Below are 24,433 nucleotides of genomic sequence, written 5' to 3' on the forward strand. Positions count from 1 at the left end.
GCATCTTCCGCAATCCATTCATGCACTGAAGCGCGTGCAGAGCTGCTGCTCGCTGCCATTGTTACTCGCGGGCGGTGTGGGAGCCGAGCCTCCACTCTGGCGAGAGATAAATGGCCTCTGACAGCCCCTCCTCGCCAAGAGAGCTCCTCGGATTTCACCGTGCAGCGGCTCTCAGGTCTGTGCCTCGCTCGCTTCCCGGTGAGAACCTTTAAATCAGCCTCCCGGCCCTCCCTCCTCCAGGACTCTGTCCCCCGCCCGCTCCGGCCCTGCCAGGGCCCCGGGCGCGCGGCGCGCAGTCTCGGGTCTCCTCCCCACCGGGGGGGGGCGGGGGGGCTCCGGGAGGACCTAGGGGCCGCGGGGGTGGCGGCCAGCACCCCCCCGCCCAGGCTCCGCGCCTCCGCCTGAGCGGAGCCCCGCGCCCCGCCTCCGCGCCCACAAGATGGATCAGGCTACCGTGCGGAGAGCGGGCTGTAAATATTTAAAAAGTCTCTCGCGCGCCGGCGGTAATGGCTTTCGCAGTCGGAATGTGTGCTAGGGGAAGAGGAAGGACGACGTGTGCACTGTGTTGCGGGTTGCAGGATTGTTCCTGTACCTCCCCCTGCGTCCGGGTTAGGCTGCATGTTCAAGCTTCCCGATTTCCCGCCGGTCCTCGCCGCCGCCGCGTCCCACGATAGCCGGTCGATAGGGAACTTAAGCATAGCAGGGCGACCGAGGCCCAGTCGAGGTGACCCTAAAGCCACCCTCCCCTCGGAGATCTCCCACGGGCCTGGGCTGGGACTGGCCCGAGATCACTGGTCCTGGCTGGTCCGCCTCTCTCTGATGCACTGGGGAGGGCGGGAAGCGCACAGATTGGAGCCCCCAGAGTTTGGGTGGTCAGTGAAGCCCGAGCCGGGGTTTCTGCCGCCGGGGCCTGGGCCCTGTGTGTGCCTTCGCTCCTCTCTCCAAGTCGGTCGCGAGCCCTGATCCACTCCAAAGGAGCCCCCCGCCCCCAGTCTGAATCTGAAAGTAGCATTGTGGCTGCTGGGACCGAAACCTGGGAGGAGGCAGCGCCGGGAGATTCGGGGGCGCGGAGAGGGTAGCGCCCAGGCTTAGTGGAGGTCACACGTGGATGTGGAGGGGGATCTTTTGCACCTCCGGTGAGTGTGGGCCTTTGGATCTTGAAGGCTGAGCCCAGCCGGATGGGAGAGGTGGGGGAGGGGATCCAGCCTTCTCTGCAGGGAGAGGCTTAATGGGCCCACCACTGGGTGTGTGCCGGGTGAGGTTGTCGCCTTCGCCAGCGGCAGCTCCCAGGCGGGGCGGGGGCGCCGAGTTGCCCAGAGCTCTGGGGCGGGCCGGGTGCCGTGGGTTCTCGCGGAAGGTTGGAGGGGCGTGGGTTCTGGCTGTGGCTGCTCCTCTGCACCCTCCACCCCCCTGGCTGCGGGACCGGCCAAAGTGTGGGTGCCAACTGCGTGTCGGGGCGCGCCAGGACTGCTCTCCGCGTCCCAGCGCGTGGAGCTCCCGCCTCCTGGCAGCTCCGTGCACTGCGCTTCCAGGGGCTGGTGTTGCGCCCTTCTCGCTTGTTTGTCTCGTGTGAGCCTCGTAAACCGCCCTGATTTATTACCCAGACTAAATGCTTAATTTGTGAATATGAAACAGATTAAAAGGGGCGGGGGGAGGGGGCTTGAGGTCGGCATATTTTAGCAATCAGGCCAAGGCAGCCCGGCAGATGTTTCAAATTTGTCGACATTTTCAGGCTCATGTGGAAAGCCAGCCAGAATGGTCAAGAGGTCCTTTCTCCCTCTTTCAACCTGAGAACTTGGCAGTGATCAAAAGGAGGTGATTAGTAGCTACAGAAAAAAGACACCAGCAGGCAAGGAGTTAACAGAGACCGAGAGCCCTTCACCTCCAGGCTTGGGATGCGTGTGTTCTCGTGGGGGGGGGGGTTATCACAAAGACAAGCCCATCACAGAGCTAGAGGGGTCCTGGCTAAAAAGGCCCAAGTCTTAAGAACCAACTCTGTTGAACAAAGTAGAGGGTCCATTAAAAGTTAATTTAGTCAATAAACTTCTTTGGTAATAAAACAAATAAGAAAGATGGCATCTCCAACTTTCAATAGCCAGCAGATAATAGAAAGAAATCGCCTTGATGTGGCCTAAACATGTGCTCCCGCCTTTCGGCAGGTCCCTACAGTGATCTGCCCAGCGCAGGCCTGCAGAGCACCCTCTTCTCTTTGAAAAGACCTCATGTGTGAGGCAGTGTGTTCCTGCGTTTGTCATTTTGGGGCAACTTCACACATCAAAGGCGAGCACAGTGTTCTTTTCACCTCCTGGTTCCAGGCGCCCAGTGAAGCAGATACAATTTCTATAAATTGGCCTTCTCCTCTGGGTTTTGATTGATCATCACCATATGAGATTATTGAAAGTCTAATGTCTTATTTCACTTTCTCCAAGGGGTGAGGAGGGGAACAGTTTATTGGAAGTCAGGCCACGTGAAGACTCCCGTGTTGTGCAATAGTCATTTCCATTAGCCTGGATTTATCAGCCTCCTGAAACTCCCCAGCATCTCCTGCGGGTGCCTTGAACCGCCTCCCCCTCCCCCTCTGCCTCCCCTCCCCTCCCCCTCCAGGTCTCAGCTTCTGTCGCTGTTAACAGGTACAGAGCCGACTGGAGCCTTCTGTTGGGATGGAGAAAATGGCTGTTGACTAAACATTCAGGAAACAAAAGATTTCTTTTTTAACATATTTATTATAACCCAGTAATCCACCCTTCTCGGCCTTTGTCTCTGGTTCCAAACTTTTTTCTTCCCCCTTGGCCTGATACCCTCTTTCATTTTATCGAAGTTGTCTGTGGTTCCTCTGTCTTGTCCTGCGACAGACAAAGGCTTGAGGAAAGTCAAAGAGCACGGTCATTACCCGTTTTTTTATTTTTATAAACTGACTTTTCATTTCCCCTAACACATTTTGTTGGCTTGGTGTTTAGCTTGACATTCCATTGTGGCAAATAGGCCCCTTTAAAACGCTGTCTTTATTAAAACAAATAAACGGATCCAGAGACCTTTCTACTTTCAAGTCGCCTGGGCTAGAAGCAGAAGAGAAACCCAAGGAAGCCCGGCCACGGTGGCAGAGAGGCTCTGGAGAGCAAGGAGGCCAGGACACACACACACACACACACACACACACACACACACACACAATGCTCATTCCTTCTGCCTTCCCTCCCTCCCTCCCGCCGCCCTGTTAAACTGGTCCTTACAATTGTCCCTGGCTGCGCCCTGCAGCTCGCCAGCCCGCCTGGATTTTCCATCACTTGGTGCCTAAGGCGATCATTAGCTGAGAGCGGACAAGCTCCTGTACCTGCTGGCAGCCCGTCACTTACCAGGCTGGGGGAGGCTGGCTGCAGGCTCCTTCCTTGGGCCTGGGTCCCATTTACTCAACTCGAGAGGGGTCCTTGGTTTTTGCCCCTGGGTGCATTGGTGCCTAATTAAACTCTAGCCAGGGCGACGTGCCTACGTAGGCTGAGAGGAAGCTGGGAGGAAAAGGCAGCCCTTACCTAGGCAGAGAAAGTGACTTCTGCGGCTGAGGAGGGAGGGATCCCTGTGAGATCCCTGTGATCACACCTCCTGTCCCCTCAGCAGAGCTTCGCGATGCACCCTAGAGAAGCTGGTGCTGAAATCAAGGAGAAATGGTAATGGGGGGGACACCAACCCATAGCCCACACACATCTAAATGGGGCCTGTGTCACTACCAGACAGGAGGGAGGGCCACCGTTGCTCCAGACAATGGTGGCTGCAGAAAAATGACCCGGGTGCCCTTGTGGCATTGGAGTTATTGCTCATGTGCCATGGCCCCATCGCACGCAGGAGCTCGAGCTGTATAAATGGCTGTGGGGACAGAAAGGAACAGATGTGTCAAGAGCCCAACAACTAGGTGTGTGTTGTGAAGGTTAACAGACCGTGGAGGTGCGGAAGAGAACCCACTAGGACGTGGGCCCAAGCCAGGATTGAAATGACCCTACCTGGAGCCAAAGTGACAGCAAATAAGAGTGTGTCCAGAGCTCCTAGAAGAGCTGCCAGGCTTTGATCGAGGCCCCCTTTAGCGCAGTGGAGGAAATTGGTTCAGAGGAGGGGCGCTGTGGCGATGTGGCAGAGCTACCAGAGCCCAGCAGTCAGGAGCAAAGTGACTTCTGGTTAGAGAAAGACTTAGGGTGCTCTTGGTGGCTTAAGGGGACTGGTGTGTGGTCATTTCGAATTTATGAAGCACTTGCAAGGTGTGATGCTGTTGCTGGGCCTGGGGCGCCGCCAGTGCTCTGAACCCTCCGAGACCTGAGCAGGGAGACTAGCCTTTTATGTGCCTGGTAACAAAGACCATAAAGGACAGTTGTCAAGAGGACAGGGGGACAGGGTGAAGGAAGCCAACCACTCCCAGCCAGGGTTCCACTTGTACCCATAGCCTACAGGAGGGCTGAGACCACAGGACAGCCTGCAGCCAGGGTCCCTTCCACCCCCGATCCAAGCCAAGCGTGGCTAGAGCCAAGTGCCTGGACCTTCCAGATTGTTCTCCCAGGGTGGTTGGAGAGGCCCTCTGGGCCAGGGTCCTGGCTTTGGAAGGCCTGACTTTGTTTTCCAAGGCAGACCAGGAAGATGATTCTCATGCAAATTAAGGAGGCAACTTTTGTAGCCAGAATACACACTGCAGCTCTCTGTCTTGCCCTGGACAAACAGAAGAGTGGAGCTTATCCCCAGAGCTCCTGGGCAGATGCAGGCTGTCTGGGGGAGCTGGTAAGGGAATACTGCTTCCCTTAGCAAAACAAACCCGACACTCTGCACGGTTGAGCTCTGCCTAGAGCCAGTGCAGTCTCCCAGCAGAGAAGGCGGGCTGCCCAAAGCGCACCCCCCATGCCCCCCAGATTCCACCTGCCCCATGGGGCGCGCTCAGTGTGACCACAGGTGCCCTCCCTCCAGCCATCTGGCCCGAGCCCAGCCCGTACTCTTCGTTTCCCTAAGCAGAGGCGAAACACGCTGGAACCTTCAAAGCACATTCCTAAACACTAAGGCAAAACAAAGAGGCCAAAGGAGAGCTGCAGCGGTTCAGCTTGTGCCGTCTGTGGGCCAACAGGGCTGGCCCAAGTTCAGTCAGACTTCCTGGCTCTGGGCCAGCCGGCGCTGGCAGCGTGCCCTCTCCAGCCCACCGCTCAGGCCCCATCGCCCCCAAACCTGGGCACGCTCCCTTCCCCAGCTAGCCCAAGCCCCAGGAAGCCCTGCTGCCCCTCTGAGTCCTCACAGCCCACCCCCTCCGCGGTCAAGTTCAGGTGAATAGTTAGTTCAGAGAGCCCGTGAGTGGTCTTGGAAACCCCTTAACCCAGACCTTCCCTAGGGTGAGTGGGTTGCCACCAAGCCAGCAGGGGGGTTCCCCTCAGCTCCTCTGCGGCCTGGTGGGTGTGGGACTTGAACAGCCATGTTGGGTGACTGTGAACACTTAGTCACTTTTTTTTTTTTTTTTTTTTTTTGTCATTCTAGGCAAGCACTGCGCCACGGAGATGCCTCCCCAGCCCCTTATTTATTTTTTTATTTATCATTTTCTGATACTAGGGATTGAAACCAGGGGTGGCTATCACTGAGCCATAGCCCCCAGCCCTTTTGATTTTTTATTTCTTTTTCATTTCGAGACAGGGTCTTGCTAAGTTGCTTAGGGCCTCGCTAAGTTGTTGAAGCTGGCCTCCAACTCTCCATCCTCCTGCCTCCGCCTCCCGAGTCACTGGGATTACAGGCATGCACCACATGTCTGGCATTTGCTCACCCTCTTTGTAGACCATGAAAAGGGTGACCACATTCTGTGTGTGCTGGGGCTAGAGGTTGGGAAGCACTGTTCACTTATCAGAAGACATCCGTGCCTCCAAAGCCACCGACACCTACAAAAACGGTGCACCTCAGGCCCCCCAGGTCTTCAGGGGTGAAGAGCGTGGCTCAGTCATTCATTCAAAAAGTTTTCTTCAAGTGTCTTTTGTGTGTCCTGCACTGTGCTGGAGGCTTCTGGGGGTGCCTGAGGGAAACCCTGGAGTGCAGGCCTTGGTTTTATCCTCAGGAGTGTGTGTGTGTGTGTGTGTGTGTGTGTGTGTGTGTGTGTGTGTGTGTGTGTGAAGGTTTCCTGTTGCCCAGGCTGCCCTCCTGGGGTCTGACAGTCCTGCCTTGGCCTCCCAAGGAGTTGGGACTTCAGGAGCAAGCCACTGTGTCCAGCTACGAATTCCTTTTTCTTTCTTTCTTTCTTTCTTTCTTTCTTTCTTTCTTTCTTTCTTTCTTTCTTTCTTTCTTTCTTTCTTTCTTTCGTGTGTGATGCTGAGGATGGAATCCAGGGCCTTGTGCATGCTAGGCAAGCGCTCTGCCCATGAGCCGCATCCCCAGCCCTAGGAATGTATTTTTAAAGCCAAAAGATCTAATGGTGTATTTCTGCCCATGTGCCACTTAGAGATGGATCACCAAAAACTCCCTCAAAACTCGCAGCAAGTGGTTGGGTGCCTGACCTGCTGAATGGGGACTTGGGGGCTGTGTGCTCTACCCAGTGACTAAGTCCTGTTGGTGGCAGATGTTACTGGTAACACCTGGAAGTGCCAGAAAATGCTAAGGATCTCAAAGGTGCTGGGGAAGAAGAGTAAGCCCCTCCTGAGCCCATTTCTCAGTCACTCTGTGTGTCACCCTGCAAGTAACCACTGCTCTGAGTGTCTTGCTTACCCTTCCCAAGATAGTCTACTAAGGTTGACTTTTTTTTTTTTTTTTGGTACCAGGGATTGAACCTAGGGCACTTAACCACTGAGCCACATTCCCAGCCCTTTTTATGTTTTATATTTAGGTAGGTCCTTGCTGAGTGGCTTAGAGCCTCACTAAGTTGCTGAGGCTGGCTTTGAACTCATGATCCTCCTGCCTCAGCCTCCTAAGCCACTGGGATTATAGGCACATGCCACCACGTCCGGCTATGGTTGATTCTTTAAAATTGTTTTTCAAATTTTATCTTTAAAAAACCCCAAACCCATAGAAAAGTTGAAAGAACAGTACAATGAACACCCATATTCAAAGGCAGATTTTCAAAAGTGCTATATGGACTTGACACACCTACCCCTGGAAGAGATTCAAACCTCCCTTGAAGATCTGAATTAGTTTAACTTTATCTTAAAATGTTACTTAGGAATACTTTGCCCTCACAGACATGGCTTGGTGTTTGTCACCCTCCCTCCAGCTCCTGGCACCTTATCTGTGTGTCTCATGCGTAGCAGGCACTCAGAAAGGTTTACAGGATCCCATAGCAGATGACATGTTAGTTAGTGTGGGGAGTCAGACTACCTAGGTTCAAAGCGTTCCTCTGCCGCCTGACTAGCTGCGTGACCCTCAGCCTCCCACTTTGCCATCCCTGAGTGGCAGTAATGATACAACCCCAGCCTGGTGTTGTGGCACATGCCTGTAATCCTAGTAGCTGGGGGCTGGGGAGGCTGAGACAGGAGGATTGAAAGTTCGAGGCCAGCCTCAGCAATTTAGCAAGACCCTGTGTCAAAATAAAAAATAAAAAGGAGGCTGGGGCTAGGGCTTAGCAGTAGAGCGCTTGCCTAGCACATGTGAGGCACTGGGTTCAATCCTCAGCACCACATAAATAAATAAATAAAATAAAGGTATTGTATCCATCTACAACTAAAAATATTTTTTAAAGTATTTTTAGTTGTGGATGGATATCTTTATTTATTAAAATAAAAATTAAAAAAATATTTTTAGTCGTAGATGGATAAGATATCTTTTTAACTAGTTATTTTTTTTAGTTATAGTTGTGCACGATATCTTTATTTACTTATTTTTATGTGGTGCTGACAGTTGAACCCAGGGCCTCACACGTGCTAGGCGATTATTCGACTGCTGAGCCTCAGCCCCAGCCCTGGATAAGATATCTTTATTTATTTTTTTATGTGGTGCTGAGGATTGAACCCAGTGCCTCATGCATGCTAGGCAAGTGTGCTACTTCTGAGCCACATCCCCAGCCCCCTACATATATTTTTTTAAAGTAAAAATAAAAAGGGCTAGGGATGTGGCTCAGTGGTTAAGCGCCCCTGGGTTCAATCCCTGGTACGCGCCACCAAGAAAATTAAAATGCAACCCCTTTCATAAGCTGGGAAGGTTGACTTTTTGGTAGATATGATATAGTTAAAATAATACCTGGTATACAGAAAGTGCTTATTAGGAGTTGGGGAGACTTGAGACTTAAACTTGTTGGTATCACCCTTGCTTTGGTGATTGCGCAGGGTCACTGGGAGTTGAGTTCACACTTTGGAGTTTACCTTGGTGGCTGCAAGAGAGCAGAGCCAGGCAGTGTGTGTGTGGGGGGACCTGTTCAGCAGGTGAGTGCCAGGGAATTCTGGGAGCTGTCTCCACATTCTCCTAGAGTTTCTAGCTTTGCTTTCATGCCCCGCCCCTGACCCCCAGTGCTGATAGAAGCCAGGCCCTGCACAGGCTAAGCCTGTCACTGAGCTGTCCCCGGCCCTAGCTGTGCTCTGTGATTGTTTTAAACATGTGGACGGGGCTGGAGATGTAGCTCAGTGACAGAGAGTGTGCTTAACATGCAGGAAGGCCCTGGGTTCCATGCGGAGCACTGCAAAAAAACATCTGCTCCCGATTTCCCAGCCTGGCTAGTTGCTGCCCTGCTGATAGCACCGTCATAGAAGACAGCTGCTTTAGTCACAGCCCCAGGAAGAATGTTGTCCCTCAGGGTGAAGCCCAGGCCCATAAAGGCCCAAGGTCACAAGAGTCAAGGGTCAGATAGAGCAAGCAGGTGTGACCCCAAGAACCTCCCACTCTCCAGGAAGAGTGGTACATGCCAGTAATCCCAGCAACTCTCCTGTAATCCCAGCAGCTCGGGAGGCTGAGGCAGGAGGATTGCAAGTTCAAGGTCAGCCTCAGCAATTTAGAGAGGCCCTGAGGAACTCAGGGAGACCCTGTTTCTAAATAAAAAGCCAAAAAGGGCTGGGAATGGGGCTCAGTGGTTAAGCACCCCTCAGTTCAATCTCCAATACCAAAATAATAATAATAATAATAATAATACCACCCTTATACGGTTGGGCAAGCAAAGAGGGTTTTGTGCCCTGCCTTAAAGTTGTCCATGATGCAAGGACTTGTCAAAAATCTTTTTAAAAATATTTTTTTAGTTGTAGATGGGCTCAACACTTTTATTTATTTCTTTATTTTATGTGGTGCTGAGAATTGAATCCAGGGCCTCATACGTGCGAGGTGAGCACTCTACCACTGAGCCACAACCCCAGCCCCCTGTCAAATATCTTAAGAGATAAGCCAAGAAGGCCCGGGGAAGGAGAAAGGAATTTGTTTAAAGGTATACTTTGCTCCATGCTATAAAACACTGCGCCTAATGTTAGGCTTTGACGGCTGTAATATCTGACCTTGACATTGTGGTGTTTCCGCTGTATAATTTAATTAACGTGTGATGCCAGCACAATGCCACAGAGTCAAACATCCTGACAGTTCTTGGAAGCCACCTAAGTCCCTTTGAAGACACCCCCCCCCCTGCCGTGAACTGACACACACAGAGACCTCCTAAGGTTGAGGCCAACCCCTGATTCGGTGAGGTGGTTGTACTGGGTGGCACTGACTAAGCCACCTGCCGGCTTGTCACAGTTCTGGAGGCTCACTGTGGTTTCTGAGGGCCCCATCCACCATGAGTGTCTCCTGGGGGAAGAATAACTCATCCTCCAGGTACAACACTCAGTGGCCTCCTGATTGCAGATTTTTCCCCATAAAATGGTTTCTTCCAGCCTGTTGAGGTGGCCCACGTACGTGGGAGGCTGGTGAGGAAGATGGCTTAAGCCCAGGAATTGGGAGCCAACGTGGGTAGTGCGGTGAGGCCCTGTGTCTTTTTTGGGTGGGCATTACTGAGGATGGAACCCAGGGGCTCTCTGCTACCAAGCTGTATCTTCAGCCCTTTCTATTATTTTATTTTGATAGAGGATTTTGCTAAGTTGCCCAGGCTGGTGTTGAACTTGGAATCCTCCTGCCTTGACCTCCCATGTCACTGGGATGAGACCCCATGTCTCTCTCTTTTTTTTTTTTTTTCTTTTGGTACTGAGGATTGAACCACTGAGCTACATCCCCAGCCCTTTTTCTTTTTTAAATTTGGAGACAGGGTCTCTTTAAGTTGGCTAGGACCTTGCTAATTTGCTGAGGCTGACCTCCAACTTGCGATCCTCCTGCCTCAGACTCTCAAGTGTCTGAGATTACAGGTATGGGCTACAGTGCCTGGTAAGACTCCGTCTTTTTAAAAAAAAAAAAATTGTTTTCTGCGTCCTCAACTTTGTCTTTCACAAAGTCATTGAACTGCACACAGGAATGTAAATTAGATAAGAGGCCTATTAACTAAAGAGAAAAAGGACTGTGTGTCCATTCTGCACATAATTATTTAACATATATCTACGAGTGCTTTGGACAGTGACTGGTATTTTGGACATCATAAAACTACATTTTAATGCAGAGAGAAAGAGAATTAGTAAATTTATTTAAAAAGGGAGAGAAATATAATATTTTAGGTTGTGATAACTATTATGAAGAATTAAGAAGTATAAGAGAATACCCAGGTACCCTGGCACATACCTTTAATCCCCAGTGACTTGGGAGGCTGAGGCAGGAGGATCTCAAGTTTAAGGTCAGCCTCAGCAACTTAGAAAGTCGTTAAGCAACTTAAGGAGAACCTGTCCCAATTAAAAATACAAAAGGGCTGCAATATAGCTCAGTGGTAAAGCACCCCCTGGGTTCAATTCCTAAAACAACCCCCCCCCAAAAAAAAGGGAGAGGGAGTGAGAGAGAGAGAGAGAATACAGAAAGTTGCGATTTTTGTTTCAGATGGGAGATAGTACTATTCTTGGAAGTCTTGGTTTGACAGAGAATTGTGCTCAAGTGATGGTGTATTAGTCAGCTCTTGCTGCCATAATGCTGTGTAACAAAACACTCAAAAATGTCAATGAATATTTATTTTTCACATACATGCCTGTGGGTCACTTGTGGTTAAGTGATCTACACTGTGCTCAGACAAGGTTTGATTCCAAGTGAGAGTTGGGTACAAATCTGTTTCATATGTCCCTCATCCTCCATGATCTAGCAGGTTACCTGGGTCATACATAGCCTTCTCACGTTAATGACAAAAATGCTAGAAGATCGAGTGCAAACAATAATTCTAAAGTCTCACACTTAGAATTTGGCATTGCTACTTCTGCCTAAATCACACTGGCTGGAGGAAGTGGTGTGGCCTTCACCAATGCCACGGGGAGGTGCATTCCACGTCTAGTAGGATGAATTGCAAAGTCACCAGACCAAAATGCGTAGATGGCGTGTGTGTGGAGGGGGGAGATTGGGAAGAGGAACCCAATCTGAAACAGATGGTTCCAACCAAAACTATGTATCTCTAGCTATGACATTTATATATACAAATGCATATATCAAATGATAAAACCGCCTTCGTTGGAATATTCTGTTTTAGATTACATTTAAATAAATCCATGCAATAATTACACATTAGCATCCCGGAGGTGGTTTATGATGGCACCAGAGGCTTCTGGGTCATTGCCGCCAACCTCAGGAAACCTGGGAAGATGGGGCACGGTCCAGTGCTGAGACAGGAGATAATCGTGATGGAGACCTTGCTTCTCGCTTGGGCTTCTCCTGCAGGGAAGATTCCAGACTCAGCAAGTTTTTGCTGACCTCTGAGCATGTCAAGGGGGTGGCACAAATATGGTGTGGGACTCAGAAGAATTCAGTCTTCTGCCAAGTAGCCGTTGAGCTAGTCTCACTGGTTGTCCAATCCTGTCTTCCCTTTCTCTTGTCATCTTTGAATAATGTGGTAGGGATTCCTAAATGTCTCTTCCGGAGGCACCGTGGCGCATGCCTGGAATCCCAGCAGCTCAGGAGGCTGAGGCAGGAGGATCGCGAGTTCAAAGCCAGCCTCAACAACTTAGTGAGGCCCTAAGCCACTCAGTGAGACCCTGTCTCTAAGTAAAATACAAAATAGGGCTGGGGATGGGGCTTAGTGGTCGAGTGTCCCTGAGTTCAATCCCTGGTACCAAAAAAAAAAAAAAAAAAAAAAAAGTTCTCTTCAGAAAGTGATTTCTAATTTCGGCCTCCCTTCAATGAATTCCTCCAGGGCTCAGCAGTCCGCCAAGTCCTGGAACCTGGCCCTTCGTTCCCTTTAGGAAGGAAAGCTCGCTATTCAATTGATTCCGACAGCTAATGGAATCTAATCACTATTGCCCAGAGTGATTCCAATCAAAGGAATCCACTGTGAGAAAATGCAAGGTGACAGTATCAATGTTGACATCTTGTAAGCAGAGAGATCAGGGCATTAGGACAGATCTGTTTTCTGGTGGGGCCCCATGGAGATTCAGGCCTTCGTTTACTTGGGAGGATTTTGGCTCTCTCTAAAGCTGGAAAGAGATCCATTTTCTGGGACTAATCCTCCCCGAGAACTGGAAGGGGGACCACCTTTAGACCAACTCACCCACTTATACCATCATGGAGGGAGCACTGGGCATTCCTGAAACTGCCACCTGGTGTCTGATCTCACTGGCAACTTCACTTAATTTTACTGGGTCCCAGGCATGGTGGCACACGCCTGTCATCCCAGCTGCCTGGGAGGCTGAGGCAGGAGGATCGTGAGTTCAAAGCCAGCCTCAGCAATTTAGTGAGTCACTAAGCAACTCAATGAGACCGTGTCTTCTAAATAAAATATTTTAAAAAGGGCTGGGGATGGGGCTCAGTAGTCAAGTGCCCTTGAGTTCAATCCCTGGTACCAAAAAACCCCCCAAATTAAAAAAAAAAACAAAAAACATTTTTACTGGATCCATTGGGGAGGGGGTGCCAGGGATTGAACTCAGGGGCACTCAACCACTGAGCCCTATCCTCAGTCCTATTTTATATTTTATTTAAAGACAGGGTCTCATTGAGCTGATTAGGGCCTCACCATTGCTGAGGCTGACTTTGAACTTGCCATCCTCCTGCCTCAGCCTCCTGAGCCACTGGGATTACAGTCGGGTACCACTGTACCCGGCTCCTATTGAGTCCATCTTGAAACTATTCACACTTGATTCTCCCACAGCTACGTTGGATTGTCATTCTCAGTGAAAATCCCTTTGAACTCTTCCCAGAGGCCCAATGATGCTTTCAGCCTTCAGTCTGTGTGAGATGGTGATGATGATGATGAAGATTTACTTTTGAGTGGAACAAAACAGAAAAGCACACACGTCATTAGTGTGTAGCTCTATGAACATCCCCTATACCCAGCACCCGGCTCAGGAAATGAAGCATCCCCGGGACCCCAGAAACCTCAGGCCTCCTTCCAGGTACTAGAGCCTCAGGAGGAACCATCTCCCTCCCCTCCTGCTGAGGATCAAGCCCCAGGGCCTCCTCTGTGCCAGGGAAGCGCTCCACCTGTGGCCCTGCCCCGGCCCTCTCCTCCCTTCTCATAGCATCAGTTAGCACCGCCTGATTTGGTTCTCTCTAGAAATGGAGTCCACAGAATGCACTTTCCTGTGGATTTGCCTTCTTGGCTGGGCATGGCGCTCAGGAGATCCATCCATGTGGCGCACAGTGTGGTCCATTCGTTCTCTTTGCCATGTACTATTTCACTGCATGAATACACATTGGAGTTATCTACGATTTTACTATCAATGGGGCATTTGGGCAGTTTTGCTTTAGGGCTACTAGTAATAGTGCCGATGTTAACATTTGCACGCATGCGCCTTGGCGTCCACATGTCTGCTGGGTTACTTCACATATCCAGAAGTTACTTGCTGGGCCACAGGTTAGGTCTATGTGCACAGCTTCTTCTTCTTCTCTTCCTCCTCCTCCTTCTTCTTTTGGTACTAGGGATTGAACTCAGGGGCACTCGACCACTGAGCCCCATCCCCAGCCCTATTTTGTATTTTATTTAGACACAGGGTCTCACTGAGTTGCTTAGCACCTTGCTTTTGCTGAGGCTGGCTTTGAACTCGAGATCCTCCTGCCTCAGCCTCCTGGGCTACTGGGATTACAGGTGTGTGCCATCAAGCCTGGCTTCTTTCTTTCTTTCTGGGGGTGGGTACTGGGGATTGAACTCAGGGGCACTTGACCACTGAGCCCCATCCCCAGCCCTATTTTGTATTTTATTTAGAGACAGGGTCTCACTGAGTTGCTTAGGGCCTCCCTTTGGCTGAGGCTGGCTTTGAACTCACAGTCCTCCTGCCTCGGCCTTCCAAGCCTATGGGATTACAGGTGTGCGCCACTGCACCTGCCTCTTTTCTTTCTTTTTCAATTTTTGATTGTAGATGGATACAGTACTTTTTACTTTATTTATTTGTGTGGTGCTGAGGATCAAACCCAGTACCCCATGCACGAAAGGCAAGCGATTTACCACTGAGCCACAACCCCAGCCCCCTCCACCCTTTTTTTAAATGCGATGCTGGGGATGGACCCAGGGTCTCCTGCTTACCAGCCAACCGCTCACCTGCATCCCCAACCCTATTTTCAGCTTTCATAGAAACTGTAGAAGTTTCTTAAAGCGGTCGTGAGGGTTTCTGCCCTATCAGCTGAGTCTGAGAGTCCTTGTCAGCACTTGGAATTTTCTTTCTCCTTTTAGGCATTCCGGTGTACCCTGTTAGATTTTAAGCCACTCAAGGACAGAAACAGAAGTGGGTTTTTTTCTTCTTCTTCTTTCTCTTCCTTTGAAGTTCTCCCCAATGTCTTCTATAAAACTGTCGTAAGAAAAATGTTAGTTGATGTCCTGGGAAGTAGAAGTCTTTTCTTTGAATTTTCAGTAATGTACTACTTGATCGTTAATGACAGTAGCTTTTGGAAACTGAGAAAATCAAACTTTGGAGCCAGTTTGACGTCCCCAAGCCGCTCCCTGCTCTGCTCCTGTTTCCTCGCTCATACCCCATGATGGCCTCTCCTGCAGCCCTGGGCCACCTGCAGTCACCTCAGGCCTCACCCCACTCCTAACTCCAGCCTGCCCCCTCCTCCCTGGAGCCCCTCCCAAGCTGGTGGCCAGGATCAGGTCAGATTCCCCCCATTGTGTGTCTGTGCTTACTGTCAAGCCACAGGCTTCGCATTCAATTGTTCTCAACCCACTTCATATCTTATCTCCTCAGTTCAGCTGTAAGTTCCTCCAGGTGGGGGCCATGGAGCTGTTAAGGTCAAGACTGTCTAAACATTGGGCCGGGGTTCAGCTCACTGGTTAAGCACTTGCCTAGCATGGTGGGAAGCCCCGGGTCCTCTCCCCAGCACTGTCAAAAAATTCTTTCTTTATTTTGCCAGGTGACTTGGCACATATGTGTAGTCTCAGCTACGGAGAAGGCCCAGGCAGAGGATCGCTTGTGCCCAGGAGTTGGAGGCCAGCCTGGTCCACATAATGAGACATCATGTCAAAAAAGAAATAAATACATCAAGAGTAGAAAAGAGGCCAGTGACTCAGGAGGCTGAGGCAGGAGGATCATAAGTTGGAGGCCATCTTCAGCAATTTATCGAGGCCCCAAGCAACATAATGACACTCTGTCTATAAATAAGCAATAAAAAGGACTGGGGATGTGGCTCAGTGCTTAAGCACCCCTGGGTTTGATCCCCAGTACCAAAAATGTTTTTTTTACAAAGGTCTAAATTTAATCCCATGAGCACATATCATGAGTGGCTTTGTGACACTCATACATGTGACAGAAAATCTTACCGGTCCCTTCTAGCTATTTTATAATAACTGTACTGAGCAGGTGGCCTACCTACTGGTGGTTCAGACACCGATTGCCTTAAGGACGCCTATCTTTAACACTCAACACAGCCGCTCTGACGCACAGCCAGGTTTGGGAACCAGTTGAGTCTGAAAAGAATGTTCTCTCCTTGGAAGTGACCAAATGGCAAGGGGCTGTGTGAGAAGGGGATGTGATTTGGTTTTAGAGCAGGCTTCAGTCTTGTCTCTCCCAATTGCCAGGTTTGTGATCATAGGCAAATTCCTTCACCCTCGGAGCCTCGGTTTCCTCCTCTGTGAAATGGGCACAACACCAAAGATCTTTTTCTATGACCAGAGTCGTGCAAGGAAATGGCTGCAGAACTTTGCCCCTTAAAACAGCCTTTCTGTTTTGTTGCCATTTCTGTGGGTGGGGAATTCTGGGAAGGGCCTGGCCGGGTACTTCTCAAAAGGGTGTCTTGTGTGTAGTCACATATTAGAGGCATCTGTAGTAAGGATGGCCCATGGCTTCAAGTTCATGCTGGGGTTGGCTAGGAGCTTGACTGAGTTGTCCAAGGGGGCATCAAGATGTGACTGTGTGGTGGCGGTTGACTTCACGCTGAGTGAAGTGCCCCAAGAGAGCTGGGAAGGAAGCACATGGCCTTTTCTGACTTGGCCAGGTGCAGGGGCACACACCTGTCATCCCAGCAGCCCAGGAGGCTGAGGCAGGAGGATCGTGAATTCAAAGCCAGCCTCAACAATGGTGAGGCCCTAAGCAACTCAGTGAGACCCTGTCTCTAAATAAAATACAAAAAAGGGCTGGGGATGGGGCTCAGTGGTCCAGTGCCCCTGAGTTCAATCCCTGGTACACACCCCCCCAAAAAAAAAAAAAACTGCCACCACATCTTGTGACATTGTTCTGAGCATTCATGAGATGACATCTTTGAAGACTGGAGGAATGTGACTTCCTCTTCTTCTAATTTGAGGCACCGGATGCTCGCAGGGCAGAGCCAGGGCCAGGTGTCACATTTCCAGTTGTGGTTGCTCCTGTGTACCGGGCCACAGGGATGGGAGAAGAGACAATCTTTCTGAGTTTCTAGTCACTTCTACTCCCATTGGGTGGGACTGGTCATTTGGAGTCCCATTTGGATTTCTTCAGGGCACCTCTGGGCTGCCTTCTGATTCTGAGCAGCTCAGCTCCCCAAACAGAGTTTTGGGGTAGAGAAGCAGTCAGACCCACAGGGTCCCCCTGGTTTCCTGGGACCCCATGTCCACCCTGCCCATGGACCTACTGTCAACTGGCCGCTCCTTGGACTCTGAATGGGAGCCCCAGGCTGTTTCTAGGACACACAACCTAGTTTGGGCCTCTGGGAGGTCCAACTGTGTCGTGATGATAGAGTGGACACCAGAGAGTGGCGTTTGGGGACACGGTTCTTGTACTTCACAGGGTATGGGACGGGCAGAGCAGCAGAGGGGGAAGCCATGTTGGGCCTGTTGCGATTGGCTGCATTTAGCTCACACTATCTTTTATTTTTTATTTTTTATTGTTTGTCATTTTTTATGCTGGGGATCAAACCCAGGGGCTCTTTACCACTGAGCCACATCCCCATTTCTTTTTTTATTTTAATTAATTAATTTTATTTTATTTTTTATTAGCTATTCATGACATATATGATCTTGACATATCATGCTTTTGAATCAAATGGGGTATAATTTCTCATTTTTCTGGGTGTACAGGTTGCAGAGTCACATTGGTCATACCCTAGTCTTTTTTGACTTTTTGTGTTGACACAAGGTCTGACTAAGTTGTTTAGGGCCTCCAATTTGTGATCCTCCTGCCTCAGCCTCCCGAGTCACTGGGATGACAGGCGTGGGACACTGAAGCTGGCTCACTCAGTCTCTTCTTCCAAAAAAAGCAGCAAAAAGTTCCCCAGGGATCCCATGGCAAGGCAGGTCTCCAAGGGCAGGGTAGGCCAGACAATAGAGTGACTAGACTGGGCCACACTGCAGCCTGTCCATCCTCTGGTCCTCCATACCTCAGTTTTTTCATCTGTAAAATGGTAGCAAGGTTCCCACTTCATAGTGTGACCACGTAGAGGAAGTGAAGGGTGTGTCTTCAGTCTCTTTGGTCACCTGTTAGGCATTGGGATGAGTCTCACTAAGTTGCTTAGGGCCTCACTAAATCGCTGAAGCTGGCCTCAAACTTGTGATCCTCATGCCTCAGCCTCCTGAGTCACTGGCCTCTTTTTTATTATTTATCTATTTATTTAGTTTTTAAGATGTGTCCAAGGTCTCCCAGTTCCTTTCTCCCCCCCTTCCCTGTGTTTTCTCTATTCTTACCTGCCTACCAGGGGTTGAACTCAGGGGCACTCAACCACTGAGCCCCATCCCCAGCCCTATTTTGTATTTTATTTAGAGACAGGGTCTCACTGAGTTGCTTAGGGTCTTGCCAATTGCTGAGGCTGGCTTTGAACTCGAGATCCTCCTGCCTCAGCCTCCTGAGCCGCTAGGATTACAGGCATGCGCCACAGCGCTCGGCTCTCTCCTTTCCTTTAGGCTCCCCCGCCCCCCAACACATTTCCCTGGCAGCTCATCCAATTTTTCCTTCTTCTATCCCTGGCCTGGACCCAGCCCCACCACTGAGGCCTGGTCCCCATTATATGACCCCTTTCTCCTCTTCACTTCTGCTCACTAAAACACAAATCCCTCTCCTCCGTAAGTCACCTCCTAAAGCATCACACCTTGGGAGAGAGGAAAGACTGGTTAGCTCTGTGACCTTCGGAGAGTTACTTAACATCCCTGAGTCTCCATTTTATCATCTATAAAATAGGCTCACACTTGTGACTAATGCTGTCTTTTGACATTACTTCTGTAAGGATTAAATAAGGAAATGCATTAAGTGTGCACCTACTACTTTGTAGGTGCTTCATAAGCGGTGGCGATTTCCATAGTGATTCTCTAGCTCTGTAACCAGGTGTTTTTACTGTTGTTGTCGTTCGTGGTGCTGGGGATGGAACCCAGGGCCTCTTGCATGCTAGGCAAGTGCTGCACTAGTTACACCTCCAGCCCCAGAGAGGCCCTTTGATGAAGAGACACCAGGAATTTGACCTACACCGTGGGATGCTTATCATTAGAATTGAAAACAGTGGGAACAGACGCAGTGGGTGTGTGTGTGTGGGGTAGCAGGGACTCCCGTAGGAAAGAAATGGTTTAGATAAAAGTTCTTCTCAGTTCATTGACAGTTTCCTCAATATTTACACAAACATGCTTGCATCCAAAACTCCGGCATGGAAACTTCTCAACAGTATGTTTCTTTTTTTTTTTTTTTTTTTTTTTTTAAATTTTTAATGTTTTATTGTTTAGTTCTCGGCGGACACAACATCTTTGTTGGTATGTGGTGCTGAGGATCGAACCCGGGCCGCATGCATGTCAGGCGAGCGCGCTACCGCTTGAGCCACATCCCCAGCCCTCAACAGTATGTTTCTATAAGATGCATCCATGGGCTATTGCTGTGGACAAACCACCCTGTTATGGTCTGAATATGGCATCCGTGTTTCATGTTTTGGAAACTTTTCAAAAAATATTTATTTTTTAGTGATAGGTGGACACAATATCTTGATTTTATATTTATGTGGTGCTGAGGATCGAACCCAGCACCTCACGCATGCCAGAGGAGCGCTCTACCTCTAAGCCACAATCACAGCCCTTATTTTTTTGTGTGTGTGTGGTGCTGTGAATCGAACCCAGGACCTTCTGCATGTCAGGCAAGCACACCACCAACTTAGCTCTACCCCAGTCCTCAGCCCATGTTTTGGAAACTTAATTCCAAAATGCATACGTTGACTAGAGTGGGGCCTGTGGAGGTCATTAGGATTAGATAAGGTCTTCAAGCTGGGATTCCCATAATGGGAGTGGTGACTATGAGAGCAAGAAGGTGGGTGCTGTGGCGCATGCTTATGATCCCAGTGACTTTGGAGGCTGAGACAGGAGGATTGCAAGTTTGAGGCCAGCCTCAGCCACTTAAGGAGGATCCTATCTCAAAAATAAAAAGGGCTAAGGACGTAGTTCAGCAGTAAAGTACCTCTGAATTTAATTCCTGGTACAAAAAAATAAAGAAGGAAGGAAGGAAGGAATACTAGAGCTAGCTCTAGTGTGCTCACTCTGTCTCTCCATGTGATGCCTCAGCCATGTTATGCAGCAACAAGGCCCCACCAGATGCCAAGCCATTGCGGGTGCCAGGCTCTTGGACTTCCTGGCCTCCAGAACCGTGAGCCAAATAGACTTCTTTTCTTTATACATCACCTGTTGTCAGGAGTCTTGGTATAGCAACAGAAAACAGACTAAGACACATCCTAAACCACAGTGGCTGAAAGCAACAACAATTTCCTTCCCTTGCAGTTGAGTAGCTGGCTGGGCAGTCCTTGAACTGGACCCAACTGAACTACTGCTTGCAGCTGGAATCAGGAAGGGGACAGCGGTGGGGAGGACCAAGATGGCTTCACCAACAGTTTGGAAGTTGGTGCCAGCTGTCAGCTGGGATGAACTGCAGCTCCCCTTCCTGTGGGCTCCAGTGCATGTGAGACTGGCTTCGTGACGTGGCAGTCACAGAGGACCAACTGCCTCAGAGGAGCAAGCCAGAAGCCCCGCAGTAGCACACTTGGTTCTTTCTCTTGGTCAGAGCAAGTCACTAGGCCAGCCCACCTTCCAGGGAAGGGGACAAGGGTTTCACCCTGTATTTGGTCTACGAGGGCTTGTCACAGCAAAGTCCCTCAGCCTGGGTGGTCTAACTAATGGAGATGCATTTTCTCACGATTCTGGGGGTTGGAGGTCTGCTTCCTTCGCCTTCTCCCCTTCCCTCTGTGCGTGTCCTCACCTCCTCTTATGAGGACGCCTGTCATAGTGCATCAGAGTCCCCTCATGACCTCATTTGAACTTAATAACCCTTTAAGGGCCATATTTCCAGATAAGGTCACATTCTGAGATCCTGGGGGTCAAGACTTCCACCATGACACACACCCCTTGGTGGGAAGTGCTATCAAGAGTTTGGGACCAGCTGGCCACACCTGTCATCCAGACACTCTGGGAGGCTGAGGCAGGAGGATCGAAAAGTTTAACGCCTCCCTTAGCAATTTAGCAAGGCCCTAAGCAACTTGGTGAGACCCTGTCTCAAAAGAAAAGATAGAAAGGGCTGGGGCTGGGGCTCAGTGGTAGAGGGGCCCCTGGGTTCAATCCCTGGTACCCCCCAAAAAAAGAATTTGTAGCCATGTTTTTTAGATACTTTTTTTTTAAGATATTGATGGACCTTTATTTTCTTTCTTTCTTTTTCTGTGGTGCTGAGGATGGAACCCAGGGCCTCACGCATGCTAGGTGAGCACTCTGCCACTGAGCCCCAGCCCAGCCCTTGTGGCCATGTTTCCTGAACTTGTGAGATTGCCCAGTGCCCCGCTGTGGCCCGTGCTCAGACATGTCAGCTGCTAATTTTACTGTCTCTGCTCTTCTATTATCCGCCCATTTCAAGGTTAATGAGAAGAAGCTGTAGCGACAGGTCCTTGTGTCATGTTGACTCGATTTCCCCCACAGTCAGGCCCCTTTCCCAGGCCCGCACAGGCTCTGGGGGACCTCCTCACCTGCCTTTGCCACCTCCCTTCCCATTCCTTCAGCTGCGCTGGAGTGGACTGTGTGGGCGGTGTCCCAGAACAGGACAAGCCAGGCTGGCCACACCCGCCTATGCCACCCCATGCATGACCCTGTGTCTTCCATCTGACCCGCCGTTTTCCCTAAGATGCCTGGCGTGAGTCTCCCAGAGCAGCCTCCCTCCACAGGATGTCTTACTAGTTCCCAGAGCACTTGATTTATACACAGGGCTTTTTAAAGTTTTCTTGTTTTTGAGGTGCTGGAGATGGAACTCAGGTACTCTGCTGCTGAGCCTACACTCTAAGCCCTTTTAAATTTTTTATTTTGAGACAGGGTCTTGCTGAGTTGTTGAGGCTGGCCTCCAACTTGCCACCCTCCTGCCTCAGCCTCCTGTGTTGCTGGGATTCCAGGTGTGCATCACCACAGCTGACTATATAGGGTCTGTTTAAGAAGCCCTTATAAAATAGAATGGATTTTACAATCTTTAAGGTCTCCTTCAGCTCCTAGCTCACCAATCCCCCCTGAAATTCTGAAGTTGCAAAGAGTCTCACAGAGATTCTGAAGATTTTGCTATCACAGCTTCTCTGGGGGCTTTTCCTCCCCTTGAAGGCCCCCTGTCCCTTCCTCTGAATCCATTTCACAGCTGCCCTTCCTCTCGCCACATGACACCCTGTTAGAAGCAGGGTTTTTGACATTGAACTTGACCTGCAGGCTGTGGATTGGTGGAAGGGTGGTACTGGGGGAGTGTGAGCATTTCTGCTTCCCCTCACCCTCGGCCCTCAGCCTCCAGAACACATACCTGGAAAGGTTTTGGCTCACGGGTCCTGCATGTCCCCTGGGGCTGTGTCCCCAGCACTTCCAGAGCCAGGTAAATAGCAGGAAGACAGAGCTGCAGAAATCACCATCCCCCGAGAGAAATGAGAAAGTGTGGAAGAAAACGAGAAAACGAAATGGCACCGAGTCACCAGAGGTCACATTGTTCACAGCTCTGATGTGCTCAGGGCACAGCAAGCCGAGCTGGTGGCAGTGGAACAGAAAAAGTGGTGGCAGTGTAACAGAAAAGCCAGCACCTGCCACGGGAGCTGGGGTCCCACAGGGAAGCCTGACTCTGTCCCTGTGGTCACTGCCAGGCGCTGAGGGCAGCCGTGCAGAACCCTTCCGTGCAGAACCCTTCCGCGCAGCACGTGCTTAGCTGAGTGTAGACCCAGCCTCCCCCAAGGTTCTTTGGAAGGTCCCCTGGACACTTTCTCAACCACTGTCCCCACTCCCTAAGATCCCTCCCACAGGTTGATATCCCCTTGAAAATGGGGGATGCAATTTTATCCCAAAGAGGAATTCACCCAGGAATGGAAGGAAAGGACTGGGATGCGAATTACTAATCCCCACGGCCCTGGTTGAAATTTGCTGCTGGACTCCAGGGGTATCTTTAAGGGAAGATTGAGTGCGCATGCCTGAAATCCCAGCAGCTCAGGAGGCTGAGGCAGGAGGCTCGCAAGTTCAAAGCCAGCCTCGATCAAAGTGAGGCCCTAAGCAACTCAGGGAGACCCTGTCTCTAAATAAAATACAAAATAGGGCTGGGGATGGGGCTCAGGGGTTAAGCGCTCCTGAGTTCAATCCCTGGTACCAAAAAAAAAAGCTAGCAAGTGTCCAACACTCAGGTTGCCTCAGGCCCTAGGAATGAGGTCAGACGTGGTGACTGCTGTGCTCTGGCCAAAGCTCGTGCCATACCGAGCAGCGCTGCTAAACCAGAACGTGTTTTCCAAACAGCCTGGCCGCTCAGCCAGGCCCAGGGCGGTGGTGGGTAGCAACAGGCTGAGTGTCTCTCTGGGCTGCGCCCCAAAACTGGGGCCTTTTAAGCAAGCGCTCCTGTCCCTCTGTGCTGTGACTTGTCTGCCTGGAAATAGAAAGGCTCTCTGCCCCGGTGGTGAGAGATCTAAGCCCTGGTGACAGGGGAGTTTGAATTCTCGGGACCAGTGACTGAAGGCTGCTAAGAATATCCAGCCACAGGCCTGACCACAAGCCAGTTAACACCCCACATGACGGCTTCCGTGGTCCTTCCGGCATGGGAGGAAGGGACTCGCTGGGCAGCCAGAGCCGAGCAGTCCCTCAGCTGGAAGCAGATAGACATGGACGGAAAGAAAAAAGGAACATTGAAAAACAGCTACCCCAGCCGGCGAGTGGTGCACTCCTGTAATCTCAAAGGCTGGGAGGCTGAGGTAGGAGGATTGAAAGTTCAAGGCCAGCCTCAACCTGCCTCAGAATAAAAAATGAAAAGGGCTGGGGATGTGGCTCAGTGGTTAAGCGCCCCTGGGTTCAATCCCCAGGACAAAAACAAACAAAAACAGTCACCCGACCCTGCCTTCAAGGAATATATAATCTGAGAAGACCTTGACCCACCACCGGGTACTGTAAAGGGACCAGAGGCTGGGGGACAGCAAATACCAAGCAAGAGCTCCTGCCCTGGCTTCTTGTAGCCAGATGGGGTGGATCTTGTGGCCTAGCAGCTGAGAGCCTGACAGGGAAGCTAGCTATACCAAGGACAGGTTCTCATCTACAGGCCTCAGTTTCTTCATCTGCAAAATGGGGATTGAACTCAGGGGGCACTCAACCACTTCACCAACATCTGTGGCCTCTCAAGCCCTGTGCCCTCTAGGCCCTTCATGTTGACACCATTTCAAGGGGTTGCTGGCGGCAAGTAGACCCTCCAAGGACCTCAAGTGAGCTGGGCATGGTGGCCTATGCCTGTAATCCCAGTGACTCAGAGGCCGAAGCAGGAAGGTCTCAAATCTGAGGCCAGCCTCAGCAACTTTGTGAGACCCTGTGGTAAAGCACCCCTGGATTGAATCTCCAGTGCCATCAAAAGGGACCTGAAGTGAAAAGACTGCAGTTTGGCTTGCAGGGAAGGAGCATTCCTGGGGGCTGCAGGGGACAGGAAGAGTTTATGGAGGAAGGAAGACTGAAGGGTGGGCAGGGCGGAAATGTCCCCCCTTCGGGGGCTGGGGAGGTGGGTCCGTGGTGCAGAGTGTTGAGCATGTGTGAGGCCCTGCGTTCCGTCCCCAGGGGGGAAACAGAAAGAAAGAGACAGAGAGGGGTCTGTACACCTGC

General features: G+C 50.6%; 1 protein-coding gene across 2 annotated transcripts in view; it reads left to right on the forward strand.

Annotated features, from left to right (window-relative positions):
* Bcor (BCL6 corepressor) overlaps positions 1-24,433 on the forward strand; it is a 123,036-nt gene that overhangs the window by 29,541 nt on the left and 69,062 nt on the right. The window contains exon 1 of one of the 2 annotated variants that reach the window (XM_078034962.1): positions 63-175. The exons of the other annotated variant lie outside the window; for it this stretch is intronic. The gene's annotated coding sequence lies outside the window, so the exon portion shown is untranslated. Of the gene's footprint in view, positions 1-62; positions 176-24,433 lie in introns of those variants that run through there. 2 annotated transcript variants of the gene reach the window in all.

Source organism: Ictidomys tridecemlineatus, chromosome X (genome assembly GCF_052094955.1).
Source record: "Ictidomys tridecemlineatus isolate mIctTri1 chromosome X, mIctTri1.hap1, whole genome shotgun sequence".
In the NCBI taxonomy this organism is placed as follows: domain Eukaryota; kingdom Metazoa; phylum Chordata; class Mammalia; order Rodentia; family Sciuridae; genus Ictidomys; species Ictidomys tridecemlineatus.